The sequence below is a fragment of the Alligator sinensis genome, unplaced genomic scaffold (genome assembly GCF_000455745.1).
Source record: "Alligator sinensis unplaced genomic scaffold, ASM45574v1 scaffold130_2, whole genome shotgun sequence".
NCBI lineage: Eukaryota > Metazoa > Chordata > Crocodylia > Alligatoridae > Alligator > Alligator sinensis.
In genome coordinates, this window is record NW_005841913.1 from 1647267 (window position 1) to 1657493 (window position 10227).

Here is a 10227-nt window from a genome sequence, read left to right on the forward strand (position 1 = left end):
AAGATAGGATCTGTGGGGGGTTGCTGTGATCTGGGAGGCTTTGGCAGGATCAGGGGAGCTCATGGGGTCTGTGGAGGATTTTGGGGAGCCTAGGGGATATTTTTAGTTCCCTACCCCCTCCAGTGAACCTACACCCTCATCCTTCCCAGCTCTCCCCCACTGATACTTTCTTCCTTGGCTCCTGGTAATGGCAAACGCTGATAAGACTGGCTGATAATAGTGGCTTGGGGTGGGCCTTGCTGGTCCATGGTGGGGATTGGGGTAGGGGAGAAGAGCCAGGTGGCTCTAAAAATAGCCCAGTCGCAAGGGGGTGGGTAGGAAAAGTGCAGCCTTGGACTAGGGCTTTCCCATCCCTGGGGTTGTGCAGGTAACTGTACTGAAGTTCAATACCCTTGTCTAACCTAGATTGATTACGTTTGAGTGTACATTGGTCCAAGTTTATCTTAGATCAGGTTCTGCCATTTTTCGATTGGTCTGTCTGCAGAACTTCTGTACATTTACAGATTTAGATTGATTTCTGATCACTGAAACTGAGTCTAAGTGTAACTGGTTAAAGAAAGTTAGATGAGGTGGCCATTTTTAATGCAATTTAACCTCTACCTAACCTCCTCGAATGTCTGCACTTAGCCTAAAGGTAGGTCTGGGGTATGCTTGGCGATATGGTAGTGAGGATCCTGCATGTATACCCTCACTGCTGTCTTCAGGATCTCAAAGAATGAGATCAGGGAGCACCTTATAGCATCCTCACAGCCTCGGTTCTGAGCCTGGAAGTGGTTGGGCGGGATTTATCTTTCAGGTGCACTCTCAGGAGCAGTATGGACAAGGGTGACCCTCCATCACAAAAAACAATCTGTGCTACTCCAGCAGCCACAAAACTCATTAGCTCCCTATATTTCAAACTGCAACCTAAACTTGGGCTTCTGAACATGTATGGAAACAATGCATTTTGAGCACTTATGGGCCTATCCCATTCCTAAGCTCTGTTAAAATCCAAAAAGAGATAAATTGCCTCGATCAATTAGATCTGCTCTGATCACCCCAACATACACCAGCAACCAGAGAAAAACATAGCATCTACATTCAAAAATAGTTTTACTCATGTTTCCCAAATTTTGAATAGCATCCTAGTGATGAGAGCACTCACCAGAAAATGGGAAACCTGAAATCTTGGCTCTTCTCATCTTTCACTATAGTTGTTCATTGAACCTGGTCTGTGTTCATGAAGATCACTTTAAGCTGTGTGAATGTAGACTGTGAGCGGTGTGTACAGGCTCTTGCCAGTCCTGGGAGCTGCATGGGGGGGATGAAGGTGGGCTGGTGAGTCTGCAACAGTGTTAGTAGTTCCACAGAGGGTTGTCAGTCTGGAGGTGAGGAGGTTGGGGGGCTAAAAATAGCACATTCAGGGTCAGCAGGTAGCAACAGCACAGCCCTGGGGCAGGGGCGAGTCTCTGGGCTTTCCCAGACCCAGGACTGTGCTCAAATTCACCCAAGGAACCTTGTCTGCCTATGTCCTTAGACCAACACGGCTACAACCTAAACCCCTGAATGAGTACAGGCATTTGATAGATAAATTAGTTCACCTCCTCAGATGAACTACCTCAGATCTGGCTCACCATTTGTTGCCCAGTTTAACCTCCCTGAACACCTGTTAAAATTAGGCATTTAGACTGACTCAACCTTAGTTAGGTTGATCTAAATATAATGCTTTTATGGCCCCAGAAGAGTACCCTAATCATCTGTCCTGTTGAAACAAGTGGGTAGCAAGGAAGGAAAGTCATAGGGACATAAGAAGCAAGAGGGAACATGATGCCATAGTTTTAGTGGTTGGGAAGGAAAGATTATGCCTGATTTTTAACCAATGATAGCTGAATCATCTGATTAGTTCAATGGCCTGATCTAGTATGACAATTCATAGAATCATAGAAAATCAGGGCTGGAAGAGACCTCAGGAGGTCATCTGGTCCAACTTCCTGTTCAAAGTAGGACCATTCCCAACTAGATCATCCCAGCCAAGGTTTTGTCTAGCCAGGTTTTAAAAACTTCCAAGGATGGAGAGTCTATAACTTCTCTGGGTAACTTGTTCCAGTGTTTTGCTACCCTCCTATTGAGAAATTTTTTCCTAATATGTAACCAAACTTCCCTTGCTGCAACTTGAGACCATTGCTCCTTGTTCTGTCATCTGCCACCACTGAGAACAGTCCAGTTCCATCCTCTTTGGAACCCTCCTCCAGGTACTTGAAGGCTGCTATTGAATCCCCTCTTAGTATTCTCTTCTCAAGATTAAATACATCTTTCCTTATAAGTCATGTCCCCCAGCCCCCTCACCATTTTTGTTGCCTCCTCCCCCCCCCTCCCCCGAACTCTCTCCAATTTGTCCACATCCTTTCTGTAGTAGGGGAGGAGATGGGGGGGTGGGGGTGTGTGCAAAACTAAACACATTATTTCAGATGTGGCCTCACCAGTGCTGGATAGAGGGGAATAATCACTTCTCTTGATCTGCTGGTAACAATTCTACCAATGCATCTCAGTATGCTCTGTTGGCTCATATTCAGCTTATTGTCCATGGTAACCCCCAGGTCCTTTTCTGTAGAGCTGCTGCCCAGCCAGTTGGCCCCCAGCCTGTACTGGTGCATAGAATTGTTATGTCCTAAGTGCAAGGGTTTGCACTTGTCCTTGTTGAACCTCATGAGATTTCTTTAACCCAATTCTCCAATCTGTCCAGGTCACTCTGAATCCTAGCCCTACCGTCCAGCATACCTACTACTCCCCCCAGCCTGGGGGTCATCTGCAAACTTGCTCAGGGTGCACTCCATCCCATCTTCCAGGTCATTGATGAAGATATTAAACAAAAAATCCTATCCTTTTATCTTCCTATTGAAATGATCTTTGAAGAAAAAGGACTAATTGTTTTGTGAAGATCTGGTCAGCTCAGAACTGACTTTTCACAAACTCTTGTATGTTGTGGCAAAGACTGAATAAAAGATACAAGAACAAAGGGAAAGTACTCAAAAGGAAAAGAAAAACAGAACCAGAAAAATATGGGAGGCATCTTGTTGCCGTTTAACTTTTTGTATATAATTTAAGGAATTGTTTTTGACTAATGAGGTCTTATATTTATCCCACTCACCTGAGGAAATGCCTCTCTAATTATGCTACATGATTGCAGTCAGCAAGTAGACATAAGTGTAGGCTGCTATGGGCAGAGTCTGGGCAGATCACAGCAGGGTATGTTTGGTCACACTAGTGGAGCTGATCAGTTTTACTTTTGCTGCTGACTTTGGCCAAGGACCCACTGTTCAGGGTCCTTGCCTCTGCTATAGCCAGGCTAGTAGATAATACTCAGAGGCCACCCTAGCGATGCAAAACAAACAAAAGAAGTTAAAATATAAGCTAGCACTTAGCTGTCCTCTAGTGGTTCTTCCAGGGTTTCACCTCCTGATTGCCTCTTATCTTTCAGAGGCTTTGCAGAGCCTGCAGGCTTGTGCAACAAAGCAAAAGATCAAGCAACCAAACAGAGACGCTCCTGGCTCTGGGCTCTCCCATTAGCTGCTCAACCCCTGGTAACTCCAGGTATCCTGCTCCCTTGCCAGGTGCAGCCCCTTGAGGCTGCTTTTAATGTCTTATCCTTCCCACTCTGGGCTCATGTGGCTGACCCTCTCTTACTCCCCACACCTGTGTCAGCTCCCTTGCTGTGGGACTCACTAAGTCTCAGGACTTGGTTCCCCAGCCTCTGGTGAGTTCTCTTAGGTCTGGGGTGTGAGGCTGTTCAGACTCCCCAAACTCCTAGTAACAGGGCCCTGTTACAACAAGCCAGAGCCCTTTCAATATAAAAGGGGAGGAGCTATCCCCTTCAAAATTAATTCCCTTAAAATAGCCTGCATGTGTTGCAAGATTCATTTGTGTTCCAGTAGACAAGAGTGGGGTTCATTACAGCCAGATATTTTTAAAGTGTTAAGCTCTTGGTAGTGTTTTACTTATTATAGGTAATTAAGTGTTGGCAGGGTTGCCACGTGCTTTGGCTAGGTGTCTGTTTCGTTTTGAAAATTGAATACAATTGAACAATATAAGAAATATAGCCCAATACACCTCAGCATTGCTCTGGTCTTTTTGTCATCTTTTCTAATGAAATTCCAACACGTTTGCAATAAACACACCAATGTTCATCTCTGGATTGTTGATACGGATTCTCCAGTATGAGTAGGGTTCATCTTTTTCTACCAGAATTCTGAGCCCATAAGAAACTATCAGTTGTGTTCTTAAAAGTTTATTAACTATAAAACAAGAGCACTTCATTGATTTGAAAATAGCCAGTTTATTTTTAAAGCAAACACGAAGAGGTTAATCTATCTAGTCTCATATGGTCTTCTACTGCAGATTATAGACAGAGAGCATGCTGCGCTTGACACTAGGCACGGCTACTAGAGCACCGGTTGTTTGGCTCAAAAAAGACAGAGGTCTTGTTATCTGAACCACTGAAAATTCCCTTTTAATAACAGTAATAATAACAACACCAATCTCTTATATAGCTCTTTTCATAGTAATATCCTCTGCTTTCCCTTCCTTTCCTTATTCCTTAATTCAAATAAAGGAATTTGCATTCTTTTCTCTTCCCTCCATCTCACTTTACCCTACACCAAGTGATGAAATAAAATTAACAAACGTTGTGCTAATATGGAACTTGCCAATGGATATTGCTTGTTGCGTCTTTGCCTGCTTAGATTGAAAACTCTTTGGCCAAAGATCAGATCTTCCTATACTTGGATAATATATTGATGCCCCAATTCTGGCTGGATGCCATCATAACAACAGTGCTATGTGGCTGTTTTTAGGAAACTTTAGAAGGGGTGAATGATTTCTTCATGGAACAGAAATTTTAGCCAGGCAGAATTAAGTGGGCATATCACAGATCACTGGTCTAACTACCGTATTCCCACAAAAAGCAAGAGTATAGAAATTATAAAGTTACTGTTGATGAGCTGCCCATTTGTTTCTTCTGTGTCTTTGTCTCTCCAAACCTAGGAGATAGCTTTCACTACTAATAGCCCCAAGAAACAATCCTTTTACAACTGAAAATGATCCTTATTTCAACCAAATAACACCATGCTTAGACCTTACCATACCTCCACATTCACTGAATTACAGTAGAGTGTGAATGGGAATAATGAAATACTGATGCTGTATATACTGGTTCGTATGTAGTACATCGGTGATTTCTTTGAGAAGGGCTTCAAAACAAGTCCCACAGAGATACTTGTGGCAGCAACTTTGCTGCTCCCTACAGATGAAAGAGCATAGTAACATACTTGCTTTGAGAAGAACGTTTTTGGATTGAAGCCGCTGCCTGGAACTTTGGCTTCTACGTGCTGAGAATGCAGGTTGGGTTCAGCTAGCTTTGCTGTGTGAGAGGTGTTGCCCTGCTGAGGAGATGTTGAACAGAATCTGTTCATCTCGGGCAGTATTTCAAAGGTGTAGTGATAACCTCAGTGGCCAGCTGGTCTGCATTCCCCATCCTAATAAAATGAGTTCTAGTGTCCAAGGTTGTATGAGTTATTGGGGAAGGCTTAATAGACACTCTCTTTGCCTGCATAGATGTTGCTCTACCAGGAATTCTCTTATGAGAATTTATCTCTGAAAACACTTTGGGTTACTGTGACTATTGCTTGTATTCTAGGAAACTAGATCTTACTCTTTGCACTCTAAAAAACTCAAGCAAGTGAGAAGTGAATTTCCTCAAGCAGCAGAATTGGTGTTTCCTGAACTAGGAAATAATGATAATAATTAATATCTTTTTTTTTTCCTTCCCACTTTAAAGCATACCCATTAGACATCCAAATGCACAAACAGGAGTCATGCCAGGTTAACCGATAGGCTGTTAGTTAAACCTCTGTGTGAAGACCCTCCCTAATCTACTCAACCCTCAAGAGATCAAACAGAAAGTTAACAGAGCAGAGCAGGTTATATGTGATGGATGCGTGTACATAAATCACTTCCTCAAAGCTAAATTGTTCCAATTCACTCACTGGCAACAAACTGCAAAGGTTCTCACAGACATATAACACCCCCTTCCCTCCCCAGTAAGGATTACAGTCTGAGATTAGTAAACTCCTGGGAATGCAGGTAATATAGTAGCAGGGTAAAAAGCAGCAAACCAAGTAGGGAATAAAAGCAAGTATTGAAAAGAAATTATCACAGTCCTTGTCTTTTGATATGCATTTTACTATCCCTTAGGGTTGCCTGCTTGGATTGTGCTCCTTTAATTTTTAACATTATACAGATAGCTTTGTTCTTGCATTCTGGAAGCAGATACAGAATAACTCTGACAAAGGAAGAATGTGTCGTGATTCTTTAAGAAATAATTTGTTAAATTATAAAATAATATTTGCCTGTGAATAACAAACCCTACAAGAACACTACAAAATATCACCCACAATTTACAATCTTGGTGTGTTTTTATTGTTTCTATAAAATACATTCCTGGAATACAATGATGTGAAGAACACTCCTCTTATTGTTTCTTAATATATTCCCTGTGATAGACTTTTCAGCCCTGTCATTTTAGGATTTAATCTCACAGTTCTTAAAAGGAAAAATTAATTCCATTTACCACTTAGCAAAGATCAAAAGACCAGATGTTTAATCAACAGATCTATCCTATGGTAGACTAATTCTCCTCTCACTGAGTGCATGTACATGAGACACTTAATGCCCATTGGAATAATTCTACTGCGCATTAGTCTGGCTGGCAAAAAACATTAATCTGCGCTAATGCGCAGGAGAATTGGTCCAATGGGCATTAAGTATCCTCTTAAAAAACATTCATCTGCACTAATGTGCAGTAGCACCGATTACAGCACATTAAATGTATGTGACTGAACTTAATGTGCTGTAATTACAGTGAATTAATGGACATGTAGACATGCCCACTGACACCATTACAATTTCTCTGATTTTACCAGCAAGCTAAGAAAGGAATTGCACCCTAGAACAGTTTTAAATTAAAGTCAAATCTAAATTATTTGCTTTTCTTGGCTGTGGTTTTTATCTAATGTTTTTCATTTGTGGAATCATAGCTTCTCCTCTTACTTCACCACTAGTCTCATATTTTCTCTGTGCACTATCTCCATCTCATTTCTCTACTGCTTGTTTGAAACTGAAGGGATAGCAGTAGTACATTTTGGGGAAGGGCCCTTTTCAACACTGTTGCATAACTTCTTGCCTGTTTAAAAGCAATTCTAATTGAAAGCATGATGGCCATTTATAGACATGTTCCACAAGGTGGAGGGTGGGGGGTGTTTTAATTAGCCTTTAATTAAATTATCATTTAGTTAAAATGCCCAAAGTATCACATGTGTCAGCATCCCTGCACTGACAAATGGAGGCAGGGTGCTTTGAATGAAAGCTCATGGAATGAGCTGAAGTGCCCCACTACCATTTTTCATTGTGGGGACACTGATACATGTGATGCTGGAGTCTGCTGGAGCGCGGTAATTACCACGCTCCCGCAGACTTGCTTAATTGAGTCTGGTCCAACACGCTGTAATTACATTGTGTTGAAGCAGCCTCACTGCATTTGTATAGGAGCCCAATTAAGCTGTGGCTGATCTTCTCCATTTCCTAAATAGACCCATGCCCTGCTACAGTAATATGGAGCTCACTCCTGGCTTTTGCTGAACTTTTGCATCTACTGACAATTCTTAGTTCTTATGAAGTCATCTGGTGTATGGGATCTCGGCATTTTCTATCAGATACAAATACCTCATGTGTTTAGACATAAATTAATTTCCTTTGCTGAGTGTGAGGAGGTTCTCAGTGATAAAGAAAGTAGGAAGTAATCCTCCCTCTTAGGCCACTTCTGGCTGTGGAGCTGTTCTGAAAATGTTCTTTTTCAGTCTGGAGTCTGTAGCTCTAGTTTTCATTAAACTATGGAAAGAAAGATGGGAAGCTCCAAGGAGTGGCAGGCTCTGTGTCACCAAATTTTCAGATATCAAATAAGCCTACAGTGATGGACTTAGCACTACAGAGAAGGCCACACCTCGTGCATGTGCACAAAGACTCTTTCAGCAGGGCAGTTTCCATATGCATAGGTGTAGGAATTGCCTTTAATTTCATTTCATTATGTGCTTATAGGTTATGTGCTGGTTATCCAGTGTGTGGGTTGTGATATTTCTCCAGATAAAATAGGATTTTCTTTCCTCCCTGCCAGTAACACAGTCCCAATCTCCTCAATGGTTTTCCACACTGAACACTAGGCATCCTTTCCCTTTGAGTAGCTTCCAGAGTGTCTTTTCTGAACAGGGATTGCAAAAGATAAAAGGCAGAATTTTATTATTCTTTATGTACTTAAAGGATACTTGCCCCATTGCGCAAGAGGCGTTCTGCTACTTATGCACCACTTGCAGTTCTATTACCCTGGCAGGGTGGATGTGTAGGTACATACACATACACTGAACATATTAACTAGTGGTGTGTGAAGTGGGCCCTTTTCAATTCAGATTCGACCTGAATCAGGGACAGTGATTCGATTCGTTGATTTGGATCACTGTGTGTGATTCGATTTGGCCAAATCCGAATCTGAAGTTTTGGTGCCAATTTGGAGAATCAGTGATTTGGACATAGACACAGCTTTAAAAGTTTTTTCTACATACCTTGAGGTACCAGCACGGCTTGTGATCCTGTGATGCTGGGGCACATGGAGTGTCCCACAGGAGTGCAGGGGGGCCCTCCACATGCTCAGCAGCAAACCTGGAAGTGGACCAGAAGCACTTCCAGTCCACGTCTGGGTCTGCCAGGGAGCTTGCTGGGGGGGGCCCCCCAGTGCTCCCCCCAGCTCAGTGATTGGCTGTGGGGGGACCCCAGATGCCCCCCCAGACCCAGGAGGCACCAACTGCTGAGCTGGGGAGTGCAGGGGGGCCCCCAGTGCACTCCCCAGTGGACATGGAAGCAGACCAGAAGTGCTTCTGGTCCACTTCTGGGTCTGCTACCAAGTGTGCTGGGGAGCCCCCTGCACTTCTGTGGGACACTGCATGTGCCCCAGCATTGCAGCAATCACGAGCCCCTGCTACAAGAACATTTAAAGCTATATCTATGTCCGAATTGCCAAATCTGTCCAAATTGATTTGGAGGGTTCTGACTTGATTCAGAGAGATTAAAGGGTCCTCTGATTTGATTCAGACTTGGTGATTCGGTCACCGAATCAGGCCAAATCTCCGCCAAATCAAATCAGGGACTGAAGCTTCACACAGTCCTAATATTAACTATGCTGCATGCTAGGAATAGGAAAGCCTTCTCATATTTTAGCCCCAATAACTGATTAATTTGGACACTTGCCTGGGATGCAGGAGACTTAGGTGCTTCCCCTTCCCCCTGAGGGATTTGGAACCTGTATCTGTCCAACTGTCCAGGGCAGCGCTCTAATAACCATGCCACAAAATGGGCATTAGACAGATACTTCCTCAGTACTGATCTATATCACCACTGCAAGCACAAGGAGAGTCAGTGCAGGATACCTCTGTGGCTCTCAAGACTAGTCTTAAAGAGCTCCCCTTTGAGTCTCAACAACCACTTTGTATCCCATAGGTCCCTGGCACAAGTTTCATTTAAGACATGTTTAACTAGTTAATCACTAAGTGGTTACCTGGCCACATGATAATGCTATTAAAGGTGAGATAAAACAAGGAATAAGCCACAAAGTTATTACACAAAATATGTGGAATAACTTTGTGGCTATTTCCTATCACACCATTAATTGAATGTGTGGCTAGGTTGATTGGGGCTCCCAGTCTCCAGAGTGCATGGGAGCCCTTGACTCCCATGCACTCCTGAGGCTGAGAATATTGATCAGCTGATTGTCACTCCCAGCCTCAGGGGGCCCCTTGGAGTCAAGGGCTCTGATGTGCCTCTGAGGCAGGAAGCTGGGATCAGCTGCCACTCCCAGCTGCAGGGGTGCACTGGAGCCCTTGACTCTAATAGACCCCCGAGGCTGGCAGCTGGGGAGCACCATGCACCCCTGTGGCTAGGAGCCCTCAGCTGATCTGGGTTCCCATCTGCAGGGAGCAGCTGAAGAGATTCCCAGCTATGCGGGTGCACAGTAGCTCCCGCAGCTGAAACCCACATCAGGATCCCAGGATGCCCCTGTACTGGCAATAAGGCATGATGAGATCCGGTGCCATCCCGCAATCACACTTCCTGCCATGCCTGTGTGGCATAACAGGCCGCAGGCACGTGGGG

The 10227-nt window shown here is 43.8% G+C and overlaps 1 long non-coding RNA gene across 1 annotated transcript in view; it reads right to left on the bottom strand.

Moving 5' to 3' along the window:
- LOC102382712 overlaps positions 1-3299 on the bottom strand; it is a 4929-nt gene extending 1630 nt beyond the window's left edge. The window contains exons 1-2 of the long non-coding RNA XR_323246.1: positions 3128-3299; positions 1145-1290 (exon numbers count right to left, since the gene is read on the bottom strand). This is a non-coding gene — a long non-coding RNA (uncharacterized LOC102382712). The remainder of the gene's footprint in view (positions 1-1144; positions 1291-3127) is intronic.
- Positions 3300-10227: the final 6928 nt, after the last annotated feature.